The sequence below is a fragment of the Bombina bombina genome, chromosome 3 (assembly GCF_027579735.1).
Source record: "Bombina bombina isolate aBomBom1 chromosome 3, aBomBom1.pri, whole genome shotgun sequence".
Lineage (NCBI taxonomy): Eukaryota > Metazoa > Chordata > Amphibia > Anura > Bombinatoridae > Bombina > Bombina bombina.
Genome location: NC_069501.1, coordinates 1003476323 through 1003493214, shown reverse-complemented (window position 1 = coordinate 1003493214; position 16892 = coordinate 1003476323).

Here is a 16892-nt window from a genome sequence, read left to right as displayed (position 1 = left end):
AGATGTTTGGTAAGAGCGGCTTTATCCTCTGGATCATGTGTTCTGCGCCACTTTCTCTCGAGCTTACGTCCTGTTCTTTTCATTTCTCTGATGGAGCTATCAAACCATGGTGCATGGTTGTGGGTTTGGACAGTGCGTATGCGAGTTGGTGCAATGCTTTCTAGGGTGTCTCTCATGGTTTTGTTGTAGAGTCGGACTAAGGAGCTGGGGTCTTCGCAGGTGCCCATTAGTTCACTTAGATCCATATGTGATGCTACATCCAGTGGTGTCACCCCTTTTAATGAGCGGTGTTTGACCAGCTTCTGAGGCTGGTGTCTGGTTGATTGTGATACAATGGAGAAGTGAATGGAGTGGTGGTCTGACCAGGTAACTGGGTTTACAGTTACTGGTGACACTTCTAATCCAGACTGAAACACTAGATCAAGTGTATGACCTTTTCTGTGGGTGGGAGTGGTGACGATTTGTGTAAAGCCGAGTGTACTCATCAAGCTGAGGAGATCCTGCCCAAGCAGGGATAGAGTGTTGTCAATCCAAGTGTTGAAGTCTCCTAATATAAGCCATCTGGGGTGTTCAAAAGGTCTGGGAGTTCCTGAAGAAATCTCTTCCCATCTCCTGGGGGTCTGTATATTAGCAGTATTTGGAATCCTCTCTCTATTGAGAGGCTGGCAGCTACACATTCAAAAGATTGGGTTTTGTGGACTGATATTTGTCTGGGATTTAAGGATGATTTTGCACAGATCATAACTCCGCCTCCCTTGCGATCTTGTCTCGGGCGGTGGAACACTGTGTAATTGTCTGGAATAGCTGCCTCTAGAATAGGCCCTCCATTTTCATCTAACCATGATTCTGTGATGCATGCTAATTCACATGTTTCAATAAGGTCGGAAATAATAGCTGTTTTGTTCTTTATTGATCTGGCATTGCATAGGATTGCTTCTAATAGGGATCACACAAAGAGATTTTCTTGATTTGATAGTGCGGTTTTTGTGGCTTTTAGGTTGGATCACTTCAATTGGGCTTGCGGGTAGACAGGATGGTGGGGCAGCTGTGATAGTGTCAGGATATAGAACTTTAAATTTTGATTTTCCTCCACGACAGCCCCTGTCGGTCCCTTTGAAAATGCTGAGTGATTTTAGGGTAGCCACTAGTGAGGGATTGAGTGATGCGACCGCTTTTTGGGGTCTTAAGGAGTGCAGATGTGAGGTTGTAAAGGTGGTCATTCCCTCTGCAGTGAAGGGGTTAAAATAGCTTCTAGTATTTGTAGGAATGTTAGCAGTGGGGGCTGGTTACATTGCCCTGCTCTATAGGATTCAGGCCAGAGTGAGGTGTGAAATTTTGCACTTCAGGCTGCATTGTAGATAACAGATAAGAAAGCATGCAGGGTTTTTTTAAAACCAATGTATTTTAGTAAAATAGACTTAATCAATTAGTTTTTCTTGTGTTTAGAAATGAAATCTGAGCATTGTTAAATGGATGATGAAATCCAAAATCCAATGTGTGCATGGGTTGAGTCTTTTTTTTTTTTTTTTTTAGTTTAAAGGGACAGTCAAGTATAAATTAAACTTTCATTATTCAGATAGGACTTTTCATTTTAATTGACTTTCCAATTTACTTTTATCATCAAATTTGCTTTTTTCTCTTCGTATTCTTAGTTTAAACTAAACATAGGTAGGCTCATATGCTAATTTCTAAGCCTTTGAGGGCTGCCTCTTATCACATGCTTTTTAAATCTCTTTTCAACATAAAGAGACAGAAAGTACACGTGGGCTATATAGATAACACTGTGTTCAGGCACAGAAAGTTATTTAAGATCTAGCACAATACAATGCTAAATTTAAGACAATAGATAATAAACAGTCACAGTCATGTGATCAGGGGGCTGGAAGAAGGTTCCTAGATACAAGGTAATCACAAAGGTAAAAAGTACATTAATATAACTGTGTTGGTTATGCAAAACTGGGGAATGAGTAATAAAGGGATTATCTATCTTTTAAAACAATAACAATTCTATGGTTGACTGTCCCTTTAAGTGTACCTTGTTTGTGGTGTTCAGCTGAAGATATCTCTTTCTGGTAGTAAGATGGTCCTGTGGGAGTATATTTCCATCCGTTGAGTATCTCACTTTAATAATGTAAGAAGGTTAAAATTAAGATAAATCCAGAAGAGGTCAGGAGCCTGAGGAAAGTGTGGCAGCCAGCAGCGGCGCCTCCCCCCTGTTCTTGCAGGTATAGCTGTACTGCACACTTTTTTGGCCTTACCGCAAACCTACTTACGTAAATTTCAAAAACCCTTTTTTCTATGGGACTTCCATAGCACTGGTATTACGAGTCTGTCCTGGGAGGCCAAAAAGTGAGCGGTACAGCCTATCCCGCAAGATTCCTAACGCATTTTAAAGTCAGTAGTTATGAGTTTTACACTACAAAGCTGTAACAATAAACTCATAACTAAAGTGCTAAAAAGTACACTAACACCCATAAACTACCTATTAACCCCTAAACCAAGGCCCTCCTGCATCGCAAACACTATAATAAAATGTTTAACCCCTAAAATGCCGCTCCGGACATCGTTGCCACTATAATACACATATTAACCCCTAAACTGCCGCACTCCCGCCTCGCAAACACTAGTTAAATATTATTAACCCTTACATTATACTTATTAACCCTCTAATCTTCCGCTACGGACATCCCGCCACCTACATTATATTTATTAACCCCTAATATTCTAAATTTATTAACCCCTAAACCTAAGTCTAACCCTAACACCCCCTAACTTAAATATAATTTAAATAAATCTAAATAAAATTCCTATCATTACCTAAATTATTCCTATTTAAAACTAAATACTTACCTGTAAAATAAACCCTAAGATAGCTACAAAATAACAAATAGTTACATTGAATCTAGCTTAGGGTTTATTTTTATTTTATAGGCAAGTTTGTATTTATTTTAACTAGGTAGAATAGTTACTAAATAGTTATTAACTATTTACTAACTACCTAGCTAAAATAAATACAAATTGACCTGTAAAATAAAACCTAACCTAAGTTACAATAACACCTAACACTACATTATCATTAAATTAATTTCATAAACTAACTACAATTAACTACAATTAAATTAAATAAACTAAAGTACGAAAAACAACAAACACTAAATTACAGAAAATAAAAAATAATTACACATTTTTTAAACTAATTACACCTAATCTAATCCCCCTAATAAAATAAAAAAGCCCCCCAAAATAATAAAATTCCCTACCCTATACTAAATTACAAATAGCCCATAAAAGGGCCTTTTGCGGGGCATTGCCCCAAAGTACAATTAAATAAACTACCTACATTAAATACAATTAAATAAATTAAATAAAATTAGCTAAATTACTAAAAAAAACAAACACTAAATTACAGAAAATAAAAAACAAATTACAAGATATTTAAACTAAATACACATAATCTAATAGCCCTATCAAAATAAAAAAGCCCACCCAAAATAAAAAAAAACCCTAGCCTAAACTAAACTACCAATAGCCCTTAAAAGGGCCTTTTGCGGGGCATTGCCCCAAAGAAATCAGCTCTTTTTCCTGTAAAAAAAAATACAAACACCCCCCAACAGTAAAACCCACCACCCACACAACCAACCCCCCAAATAAAAGCCTAAGTAAAAAAAAACTAAGCTCCCCATTGCCCTGAAAAGGGCATTTGGATGGACATTTCCCTTAAAAGGGCATTTAGCTCTATTGCTGCCCAAAGCCCTAACCTAAACCTAAAAAATCCTAACACTAAAACCCAAAGATTCACTTCTCGGGAGAAGTCTTCATCCAAGCGGCAAGATGTCCTTAACGAAGCTGGCAGAAGTGGTCCTCCAGACGGGCAGAAGTGGTCCTCCAGATGGGCAGAAGTCTTCATCCAGACGGCATCTTCTATCTTCATCCATCCAGCATCGAGCGGCTCCATCTTCAAGACATCCGGCGCGGAGCATCCTCTTCCAATGAAGTCTTCTTGCTGAATGAATATTTCTTTAAGTGATGTCATCCAAGATGGCGTCCCTTAGATTCCGATTGGCTGATAGAATTCTATCAGCCAATCGGAATTAAGGTAGAAAAAATCCTATTGGCTGATTCAATCAGCCAATAGGATTGAGCTTGCATTCTATTGGCTGATTGGAACAGCCAATAGAAGGCCAGCTCAATCCTATTGGCTGATTGCATCAGCCAATAGGATTTTTTCTACCTTAATTCCGATTGGCTGATAGAATTCTATCAGCCAATCGGAATCTAAGGGACGCCATCTTGGATGACGTCACTTAAAGGTACATTCATTATGAAGAAGCCATCATTGGAAGAGGATGCTCTGCGCCGGATGTCTTGAAGACGGAGCCGCTCCGCGTTGGAAAGGATGAAGATAGAAGATGCCATCTGGACTTCTGCCCATCTGGAGGACCACTTCTGCCCGTCTGGAGGACCACTTCTGCCGGCTTCGTTGAGGACATCTTGCCGCTTGGATGAAGACTTCTCCCGGTAAGTGAATCTTCGGGGTTAGTGTTAGTATTTTTTAAGGGTGTATTGGGTGGGTTTATTTTTTAGGTTAGGGCTTTGGGCAGCAATAGAGCTAAATGCCCTTTTAAGGGCAATGCCCAACCAAATGCCTTTTCAGGGCAATGGAGAGCTTAGGTTTTTTTTATTTAGGCTTTTATTTGGGGGGTTGGTTGTGTGGGTGGTGGGTTTTACTGTTAGGGGGGTGTTTGTATTTTTTTTACAGGAAAAAGAGCTGATTTCTTTGGGGCAATGCCCCGCAAAAGGCCCTTTTAAGGGCTATTGGTAGTTTAGTTTAGGCTAGGTTTTTTTTTTTATTTTGGGGGGGCTTTTTTATTTTGATAGGGCTATTAGATTAGGTGTAATTAGTTTAAAGATCTGTAATTTGTTTTTTATTTTCTGCAATTTTGTGTTTGTTTGTTTTTGTAATTTAGCTAATTTTATTTAATTTTTTAATTGTATTTAATTTAGGGAATTTATTTAATTATAGTGTAAGGTTAAATGTAACTTAGGTTAGGTTTTATTTTACAGGTAAATTTGTATTTATTTTAGCTAGGTAGTTAGTAAATAGATAATAACTATTTAGTAACTTTTCTACCTAGTTAAAATAAATACAAACTTGCCTGTAAAATAAAAATAAACCCTAAGCTAGCTACAATGTAACTATTAGTTATATTGTAGCTAGTTTAGGGTTTATTTTACAGGTAAGTATTTAGTTTTAAATAGGAATAATTTAGTTAATGATAGTAATTTGTATTTAGATTTATTTAAATTATATTTAAGTTAACGGCTGTTAGGGTTAGGGTAAGACTTAGATTTAGGGTTTAATAAATATAATATAGTGGCGGCGATGTTGGGGGGGGCAGATTAGGGGTTAATAAATGTAGGTAGGTTGCAACGACATTGGGGGAGGGAGATAAGGGGCTAATAAATATAAAGTAGGTGTCGGCGATGTCGGGGCGGCAGATTAGGGGTTAATAAATGTAGGTAGATTGCAGCGACATTGGGGGAGGGAGATTAGGGGTTAATAAATATAATGTAGGTGTCGGCGAAGTCGGGAGTGGCAGATTAGGCGTTAATAAGTGTAAGATTAGTGGTGTTTAGACTCGGGGTTCATGTTAGGGTGTTAGGTGTAAACATAACTTTAGTTTCCCCATAGGAATCAATGGGGCTGCATTACGGAGCTTTGCACTGCTTTTCTGCAGGTGTTAGAATTTTTTTCAGCCGGCTCTCCCCATTGATGTCTATGGGGAAATCGTGCACAAGCACGTACAACCAGCTCACTGCTCACTTAAGCAGCGCTGGTATTGGAGTGCAGTGTAGAGCTGAATTTTGCTCTACGCTCACTTCTTGCCTGTTAACGCCGGGTTTGTAAAAACCTGTAATACCAACGCTGTAGGTAAGTGAGCGGTGAGAAAAAACTGCACGTGACATTAGCACCGCACAGTTCATAACGCAAGAATCGTAATCTACCCGTAAGTTACCAAAAATAACAACTAAGTTACACAAAATAAAAAACACTAACACCTAGATTTAGAGTTTTGCGGCCAAAGGGGTGCGTTAGCTACGTATGTTTTTTTCCCCCTGCACCTTTTAAATAACGCTGGTATTTAGAGTTGTCTGAAGGGCTGCGTTAGGCTCCAAAAAGGGAGCGTAGAGCATAATTTACCGCCACTTCAACTCTAAATACCAGTGTTGCTTACGGTAGCGGCCAGCTTGAAAAACGCGCCCGTGCACGATATCCCCATAGGAAACAATGGGGTAGTTTGAGCTGAAAAAAAACCTAACACCTGCAAAAAAGCAGCGTTCAGCTCCTAACGCAGCCCCATTGTTACCTATGGGGAAACAGTTTCTAAGTCTGCACCTAACACCCTAACATGAACCCTGAGTCTAAACACCCCTAACCTTACACTTATTAACCCCTAATCTGCCGCTACCGCTATCGCTGACCCCTGCATTATATTATTAACCCCTGTAACAGCACCCCCAAGCATAAAAGGGTTAAACCGCCGTTTAGTAGATATTCCCTTTCAGAGGCACAGCATACAGTAAATTTCCCCTCTCCCTCCCCCCAAGCATGAGTCAAAGCTCCATGGTGAGGGTCAAACAGATATCAGAAAAATGACTAATTTATTTGAAAGCAGCACACATTTTTATACACCCTGGCTTCAGGTTACAGAGGTCATTGGTTAAACAGTAAAGCAAACATATGAACAATGCATAAAACTTCTAACAATTGTCTATTCACAGGTAAAAACAGTAAAGCAAACATATGAACAATACATCAAACCTCTAACAATTGTCTATTCACAGGTAAACAGATTAACATATCAAGTTAATTAACTGGGAAAGGAAGTTTACTCAGACAATCTGATGTTGGCCAGTCTAGTTAACATAATCACACAAAAACACAATCAGTTTACCCAGACAGACTCCTGAGACACAATCAAATCTGAAACATAAATAAAATCTTATTACGGAATATAAGAACAGTTCTTATTAGCTATAAAGTCATTTATGCCCATTTGGCTTATAGAGTCACAATTGCTCCCACAAGGTGCACTCACACCCTGTACCCATCCTGTATTTATGGATAGAGGGTGACATGGACATAAGACAGAGTTATGAAAGTACATGGGGTGTCCAGCATATAAAATTCCACATTTCCATGCAGTCTCTGGGTATCCTTAAGCCTATGTACCTCCAGCCCAAAGAATGTTCCATAACAGGCCCTCCAATGCACAGTGGCGAGATTGGTCTCGTCACATCTCTCCCCTTTTCCAAACAGACTAACAGGGTATCTGACCTCCTGCCGGTCAGTGCCCTGGTTAGTCCAGCAACCCACCCATAAAACACAATTAGTAGTACAGCCCACCCACAATAAATGGTTACTACACCTGAGTAAGGGGAAAACTTGTCCATGTCCAGGTGCCTCACCACAGCTGTGTGGGGGACTGGTACGCTGAATTGGTGGGTTGCGAGGTAGGCAGAGACCAGCTGTACTCTGCCTGGGTGCCAGCACTACCATGGAAGTAGCCTGGTGGGAGCCTGGTTGCTGGAGGGGGACACCAACTGTGTCCCCTTTGGATACATAGCTGTGCTGCTGGAGGGGGAGACCGATCGTCTCCCCTTTGGCTAAACAGCCTTGTTGCTGGGGGACAGGACCAACTGTCCCTACCCCCTGTGCTGTAAGTGCAGAGACCACGGTCCCATCTGCATGGTTGTGGGGCTTACTGTCTCCCCCTGGTGGGTTAAGCTGCCACTGGGGAGAGGGGGTAACAAGCTCCTCTCCCATACATACTTCCAGCCACTGGGGAATGGAGACTGGGCTCCCAATCCACTGCATCTCACTCTGCTGATTGGGGGCAGAACCGACTGTCTCTGCCCCCTGTAACTCAGCCTGCCGCTGGGGAATGGAGACTGGGCTAACAATTCCCTGTGTATCCCTCTGCTGCTGGGGGACAGGACCAACTGTCTCTGCCCCCTGTAACTCAGCCTGCCGCTGGGGAATGGAGACTGGGCTTCCAATTCCCTGCATATTCCTCTGCTGCTGGGGGACAGGACCAACTGTCTCTGCCCCCTGTAACTCAGCCTGCCGCTGGGGAATGGAGTCTGGGCTCCCAATTCCCTGCAGGACCGGTGGAGAGTTGCCGGTCCCATCTCCACCGTCCACCTGGGGTCCTTCCCAGTAAATCTCCACAATATCTTCCCAGCTGAATGGGTCTGGATCTGGGTCTTTCACCTTGCTGTCCTGCTGAGCCTTCCCAATGGAGTGGAAGTGATCTCGGTAGTCCTGCTCCAGTTCCCACTTGAGGGCTGCTAAGTGAGCCAGGTCTGGCTCTACCTCATGGGGGTCAGCCCAGTCATGCCTAGCCTCCCTCTCATAGAAAATGTCCTGAAGTCTGGTCTGTGCAGGGCTCCCAAAATCAGGCTCTGCAAAGGACTCCCATAACAAGCCAGGACCATCAAACTCCTCTCCCTCTGGTTTGTCATGCTCGGCTGTCCAGGGTATATACTGTGCCATATACCACCAGAGCACCTGATAGGCATCCTCCAGCCATTGCTTCTGCCATACCCGGTGCTCTAGTTCCTTCACCCATTCCTCCAGGGGCTGCTCTCCCAGGAAGGGCATCCGCAGGGCCACTTGCTTCTGCAACCACTGCTCTTCACTGGGGAGACTCTTACCCTGCTGGTATTGTACATTATCCAGGGCCTGGTACCAGATGCCTTTCCTTAATGCATCCCGGCCATCCAGGTCCTCCTCCTCATATAACACTGCTGGTTCCATTCTGTTGCTTTTAGGGTCGCTGTACTGGGACATGCGTTGCCCCCAACTTGTAAATCCACGGAATGGTGTCTCCTGTAGCTGTCCTTCTGGCTGTGGGAACAATCCCGTCGCTTGCCACCAATTGTAACGGCACCCCCAAGCATAAAAGGGTTAAACCACCGTTTAGTAGATATTCCCTTTCAGAGGCACAGCATACAGTAAATTTCCCCTCTCCCTCCCCCCAAGCATGAATCAAAGCTCCATGGTGAGGGTCAAACAGATATCAGAAAAATGACTAATTTATTTGAAAGCAGCACACATATTTATACACCCTGGCTTCAGGTTACAGAGGGCATTGGTTAAACAGTAAAGCAAACATATGAACAATGCATCAAACATCTAACAATTGTCTATTCACAGGTAAAAACAGTAAAGCAAACATATGAACAATACATCAAACCTCTAACAATTGTCTATTCACAGGTAAAACAGATTAACATATCAAGTTAATTAACTGGGAAATAAAGTTTACTCAGACAATCTGATGTTGGCCAGTCTAGTTAACATAATCACACAAAAACACAATCAGTTTACCCAGACAGACTCCTGAGACACAATAAAATCTGATACGTAAATAAAATACATCATATTACAGAATATAAGAACAGTTCTTATTAGCTATAAAGTCATTTATGCCCACTTGGTTTATAGAGTCACAATTGCTCCCACAAGGTGCACTCACACCCTGTACCCATCCTGTATTTATTGATACAGGGTGACATGGACATAAGACAGAGTTATGAAAGTACATGGGGTGTCCAGCATATAAAATTCCACATTTCCATGCAGTCTCTGGGTATCCTTAAGCCCATGTACCTCCAGCCCAAAGAATGTTCCATAACAGGCCCTCCAATGCACAGTGGCGAGATTGGTCTCATCACAACCCCTAATCTTCCGCTCCGGACACCGCCGCAACCTACATTATCCCTATGTACCGCTAATCTGCTGCCCCTAACATCGCCGAGCCCTACATAATATTTATTAACCCCTAATCTGCCCCCCCCCCCAACGTCGCTGCTACCTTACCTACACTTATTAACCCCTAATCTGCCGACCGGACCTCGCTGCCACTATAATAAATGTATTAACCCCTAAACCGCCTCACTCCTACCTCACAAACCCTATAATAAATAGTATTAACCCCTAATCTGCCCTCCCTAACATTGCCGCCACCTAACTTCAAGTATTAACCCCTAATCTGCCGACCGGACCTCGCCGCTTCTCTAATAAATGTATTAACCCCTAAAGCTAAGTCTAACCCTAACCCTAACACCCCCCTAAGTTAAATATAATTTAAATCTAACAAAATAAATTATTTCTTATTAAATAAATTAATCCTATTTAAAGCTAAATACTTACCTGTAAAATAAACCCTAATATAGCTACAATATAACGAATAATTATATTGTAGCTATTTTAGCATTTATATTTATTTTACAGGCAACTTTGTATTTATTTTAACCAGGTACAATAGCTATTAAATAGTTATTTAGTATTTAATAGCTAACTAGTTAAAATAATTACAAAATTACCTGTAAAATAAATCCTAACCTAAGTTACAATTAAACCTAACACTACACTATCAATAAATTAATTAACTAAACTACCTACAATTACCTACAATTAAATCAATTAAACTACCTACAATTACCTACAATTAAATCAATTAAATCAATTACAAAAAATAAAAAAAGATTACAAGAATTTTAAACTAATTACACCTACTCTAAGCCCCCTAAAAAAATAACAAAGCCCCCAAAATAAAAAAATGCCCTACCCTAATCTAAAATAAAAAGTTAACAGCTCTATTACCTTACCAGCCCTTAAAAGGGCTTTTTGCGGGGCATGCCCCAAAGAAATCAGCTCTTTTGCCTGTAAAAAAAACCATACAATACCCCTCCCAACATTACAACCCACCACACACATACCCCTAATCTAACCCACCCAAACCCCCCCTTAAAAAACCTAACACTAAGCCCCTGAAGATCTTCCTACCTTGTCTTCACCCAGCCGGGTACCATCCGATCTGTCCAGAAGAGGGTCCGAAGTCTTCATCCTATCCGGCCAGAAGAGGTCCTCCAGAGGGTCCGAAGTCTTCATCCAGGCGGCATCTTCTATCTTCTTCCATCCGGAGCGGAGCAGGTCCATCTTGAAGCAGCCGGCGCAGATCCATGCTTCCTCACCGACGGACTAACGACGAATGAAGGTTCCTTTAAATGATGTCATCCAAGATGGCGTCCCTCGAATTCCGATTGGCTAATAGGATTATATCAGACAATCGGAATTAAGGTAGGAAAAATCTGATTGGCTGATTGAATCAGCCAATCAGATTCAAGTTCAATCCAATTGGCTGATTGGATCAGCCAATCAGATTGAGCTCGCATTCTATTGGCTGTTTCGATCAGCCAATAGAATGCAAGCTCAATCTGATTGGCTGATTGGATTAGCCAATCGGATTGAACTTGAATCTGATTGGCTGATTAAATCAGCCAATCAGATTTTTCCTACCTTAATTCCGATTGGCTGATAGAATCCTATCAGCCAATCGGAATCGAGGGACGCCATCTTGGATGACGTCATTTATAGGAACCTTCATTCGTCGTTAGTCCGTCGGGGAGGAAGGATGGCTCCGCATCAGCTGCTTCAAGATGGACCCGCTCCGCTCCAGATGGAAGAAGATAGAAGATGCCGCCTGGATGAAGACTTTGGACCCTCTGGAGGACCTCTTCTTGCCGGATAGGATGAAGACTTTGGACCCTCTGGAGGACCTCTTCTTGCCGGATAGGATGAAGACTTCGGACCCTCTTCTGGATGGATCGGTGATACCCGGCTGGGTGAAGACAAGGTAGGAAGATCTTCAGGGGCTTAGGGTTTTTTAAGGGGGGTTTTGGTGGGTTAGATTAGGGGTATGTGGGTGGTGGGTTGTAATGTTGGGGGAGTATTGTATGTTTTTTTTACAGGCAAAAGAGCTGATTTCTTTGGGGCATGCCCCGCAAAAAGCCCTTTTAAGGGCTGGTAAGGTAATAGAGCTGTTAACTTTTTATTTTAGAATAGGGTAGGGCATTTTTTTATTTTGGGGGGCTTTGTTATTTTTTTAGAGGGCTTAGAGTAGGTGTAATTAGTTTAAAATTCTTGTAATCTTTTTTTATTTTTTGTAATTTAGTGTTTGTTTTTTTTGTAATTTAGTTTAGTTGATTTAATTGTAGGTAATTGTAGGTAGTTTAGTTAATTAATTTATTGATAGTGTAGTGTTAGGTTTAATTGTAATTTAGGTTAGGATTTATTTTACAGGTAATTTTGTAATTATTTTAACTAGGTAGCTATTAAATAGTAAATAACTATTTAATAGCTATTGTACCTAGTTCAAATAAATACAAAGTTGCCTGTAAAATAAATATAAATGCTAAAATAGCTACAATATAATTATTCATTATATTGTAGCTATATTAGGGTTTATTTTACAGGTAAGTATTTAGCTTTAAATAGGATTAATTTATTTAATAAGAAATAATTTATTTAGTTAGATTTAAATTATATTTAACTTAGGGGGTGTTAGGGTTAGGGTTAGACTTAGCTTTAGGGGTTAATACATTTATTAGAGTAGCGGCGAGGTCCGGTCGGCAGATTAGGGGTTAATACTTGAAGTTAGGTGGCGGCGGCGATGTTAGGGAGGGCAGATTAGGGGTTAATACTATTTATTATAGGGTTTGCGAGGCGGGAGTGAGGCAGTTTAGGGGTTAATACATTTATTATAGTGGCGGCGAGGTCCGGTCGTCAGATTAGGGGTTAATAAGTGTAGGTAAGGTAGCAGCGACGTTGGAGGGGCAGATTAGGGGTTAATAAATATTATGTAGGTGTCGGCGGTGTTAGCAGCAGCAGATTAGGGGTTCATAGGGATAACGTAGTGTGCGGCGGTGTGCGGTCGGCAGATTAGGGGTTAACAAAAATTTATTATAGTGGCGGCGATGTGGGGGGACCTCGGTTTAGGGGTACATAGGTAGTTTATGGGTGTTAGTGTACTTTATAGCACAGTAGTTAAGAGCTTTATAAACCGGCGTTAGCCCATAAAGCTCTTAACTACTGACTTTTTTCTGCGGCTGGAGTTTTGTCGTTAGAGTTCTAATGCTCACTTCAGCCAAGACTCTAAATACCGGCGTTAGGAAGATCCCATTGAAAAGATAGGATACGCAATTGGCGTAAGGGGATCGGCGGTATGGAAAAGTCGCGGCTGGAAAGTGAGCGTTAGACCCTTTCCTGACTGACTCTAAATACCAGCGGGCGGTAAAAACCAGCGTTAGGACCCCTTAACGCTGGTTTTGACGGCTAACGCAGAACTCTAAATCTAGGCGTATGTTACACAAAATAAAAAACACTAAGTTACAAAAAAAAATAAACACTAAATTACACAAAATAAAAAATAAATTATCATATATTAAAACTAATTACACCTAATTTAATAGCCCTATCAAAATAAAAAAGCCCCCCCAAAATAAAAAAAAACCCTAGCCTACAATAAACTACCAAAGGGCCTTTTGCGGGGCATTGCCCCAAAGAAATCAGCTCTTTTACCTGTAAATAAAAATACAAACAACCCCCCAACAGTAAAACCCACCATCCACACAACCAACTCCCCAAATAAAAACCTATCTAAAATACCTAAGCTCCCCATTGCCATGAAAAGGGCATTTGGATGGACATTGCCCTTAAAAGGGCATTTAGCTCTTTTTCAGCCCAAACCCCTAATCTAAAATTAAAACCCACCCAATAAACCCTTAAAAAAAAACTAACACTAACCCCCGAAGATCCACTTACAGTTTTTGAAGACCCGACATCCTGTCAGTTTTTTTTACCTCCTTTGTTTGCCATGTGCTGCTGGCAGCTATTTTACTCACCTCTCTTGCTGACTCTGGTGCATACTGTGTGATGCTGCTCATTTCCTGCACTTACTTTTATCTCCAGACTAGTGTTCATCATCAGTGTGAGACAGGATGCAGTCTCAGAATTGTGATGTCATCACTTATTATTTAAAGGGCCTCTGTTCAGTATGCTTTGCACTTGCGTTGTCTCAGACCTGTTTGTGAGAGCGCCTGTGTATTACCTGGCTGTCTGACGTCCCTCTTGGTTCCTGATCCCTGGCTTGTTCCTGACTCTGCTGTTCTCCTTGTTCCTGATTCTGGCTCGTCTGACTACTCGCTTTGGCTCGTGACTCGGCTCGTCTGACTACCAGCTCTGGTTTTGATTCCTGGCTTGTTATTTGTTTTGTGGACTTTTTATTATTTTTTGCTATTAATAAAGGTGTGATTATTTTTGCACTTCTTGTCTCAGTCTGATTCCTGGCACCCTGATGCAAGGGCCATGAATCCTGATGGTGCTAATAATCCACCTTTACCTGCCATAATTTCCAAGATGAACAGGATCACCGCTTGGATCAATTTGCACTAGCCCTGCAAACCCTGCTGACTCGCACTGCACATTTGGACCAAAGTGTCCCGCAAGTTATGGCTGCTCCTGTTTCCGCTGCTGCACCTAGTCCTACCAGGAGCATGTCTGGTTCTGCACCTCTACCTCAGCGATATGGAGGCTATCCTAATCATTGCAGAGGGTTTTTGAACCAGGTGGGCATTTACTTTGCGATGTTACCTCAGGCGTTTCCCTCTGATAGAGCTAAGGTGGGATTTCTCATCTCGTTACTCTCTGACACAGCTCTTGCCTGGGCTAATCCCTTGTGGGAGACTAATAAACCTGTGATTTCAAATTACCCTGAATTTGTGGTCTCCTTTCGAAGGGTATTTGATGATCCGGCTCATTCCTCCTCTGCTGCTAAATGACTCATGTCCATTCAGCAAGGTACAAGATCTGTTGCTCAGTATGCCATTGAGTTCCGTGCGCTTGCCGCATAGGTAGGTTGGAACAATGAAGCCCTTGTTGCTGCCTTCTTTCATTGGCTCTCTGATGCAATTAAAGACGAAGTTGCTGCCAGAGATTTACCAGAGGATCTCGAGGCATTGGTGTCTTTTTTGATCCTAATTGACATCAGACTCCGAGAGAGGCCCTCTTTCAAGAAGCGCTTGCGGAAGCCTCCTGTTACATTGTCTCCTACATGTTCGTTCCCACCCATGCCTCCCTCTCCTCCCATGCCTCCTGATCCCGACTCCCGAGCCACCAGGTACTGCTGAGCCGATGCAGTTGGGATTCACGTGTCTCTCCGTGGCGGAGAGGGCCTTTAGGAGGAGGGAGGGGCTCTGCCTCTATTGTGGGTTACAGGGTCACCTTTTGAAGTCTTGTCCTACACGGTCGGGAAACGCTCACACCTAAGGTCCTGTCGGGGTCAGACCTTGGGTGGTTTATCCTCATCCCCAGAACTGCTAAAGGAGAAACCTTTGGTCACAGTTGTCGTTTCCTGGGTGGACTCCTCCATAGTCACCCAGGCTCTTGTTGACTCCGGTTCTGTGGGCTATTTCATTGACAGTGCTTTTGTATCAAAGCACTCCATTCCTGTTTTGACTCGGTCCGTTCCGCTTGCTATTGAGGCCATTGATGGCAAGCCCCTTCAGCGCGCACTCGTTACTCACGAAACTGCTCTATTATCCATGGCTGTTGGGGCTCTCCATTTTGAAACCCTCCAGTTCCAGGTGATAAACTCTCTGCATTTTCCGGTTGTTTTGGGTTATCCCTGGCTCCAAAAGCACAATCCCAGTCTCGAATGGCGCAGGTCTGAAATTTTGTTGTGGTCTCCGCAATGTATTTCCACTTGTCTTCAGAAACCAGTTAAAGTCTTGTGCACTTCTTTGGTATCTCAATTGCCAGAGGACTACCGAGAGTTCCTAGACATTTTTGACAAGGTGCATGCCGGTACGTTGCCTCCTCACCGGTCTTACGATTGTGCCATAGACCTGCAACCCGGAGTCATTCCTCCTCGGGGCCGGGTTTACCATCTGTCTGTTGCGGAGAATTGTGCTATGGAGGAGTATGTTGCCGATGCTCTGTCGCGGGGGATCATCCACAAATCCTGCTCTCCTGCAGGGGCTGGCTTCTTCTTTGTGAAGAAAAAGGGTGACGAGTTAAGACCATGCATCGATTATAGGGGTCTTAATCGTCTTACCATTAAAGTGAATGTAAAGTCAGCTTCATGACTAAGGTTCTCTGTAACAGTTGTTTATAAAAAACTGGACTTTCATTCATCAATTTGTAAATATTTAAATATATACCTTTATTTTTAATAATTTATGTTATTTCCCGTTATTCTCATACTCCACCCGGCATTCGTGCTCCGTTCGTGTTGATTATAATGGACGTCTTCTGAGCCAATAACGGCTCTAACCACAGGGGGACCCACCCCCTTAGGATGATGTAATGAGTCCTTCTTGCGCTTGCGTTCTATTGTGGTTCTCAGCTCATTAGCGTAAGTGAGTGCACATTTCGCGCATGCGCAATAGACTAGTATACAGAGTTTTTTTAGTATAGTAGTATAGACTTGTATACGGAGTATTTTACTTCTAATTGGCGGTATTACAGGCTGGGGGTAGGAGATCCTGTCCTTCGCTTCGCAACGATAGTATTCATTGAATGTACTGATTCAATGAATACTATGTTGTTTGACAGCGGAAACAGGAGTAACGCATGCGCAATGGCAGACTTAAATGGGAGCGCGCATTGCCGATACGTAAACAGCGGGTGGGACCGCTGTATACGTAATATGGAGGAGAATAAGGAAACAGTGAGTGGGAGGAGCGGGTAAAGTAAATGAATGATATTTACTATCTAAAATTAAAAACAAATTAATAGTTTTATTAAAAAATTATATTAGCGGTATGCTTAATAGGATGATTGTCTACATAAATATATCATCCAAATCGGAAAAATTGACATTCACTTTAAGAATGCTTACCCTATTCTGCTCATTACGGAACTCTTTGACCACCTCAAGGGAGCGGGCATTAACACCAGGAGCGGGCATTATGAGTATCTTGTAATGCCCTTTGGCCTATGTAATGCTCCTGCTGTTTTCCAGGAATTTATTAATGATGTCCTA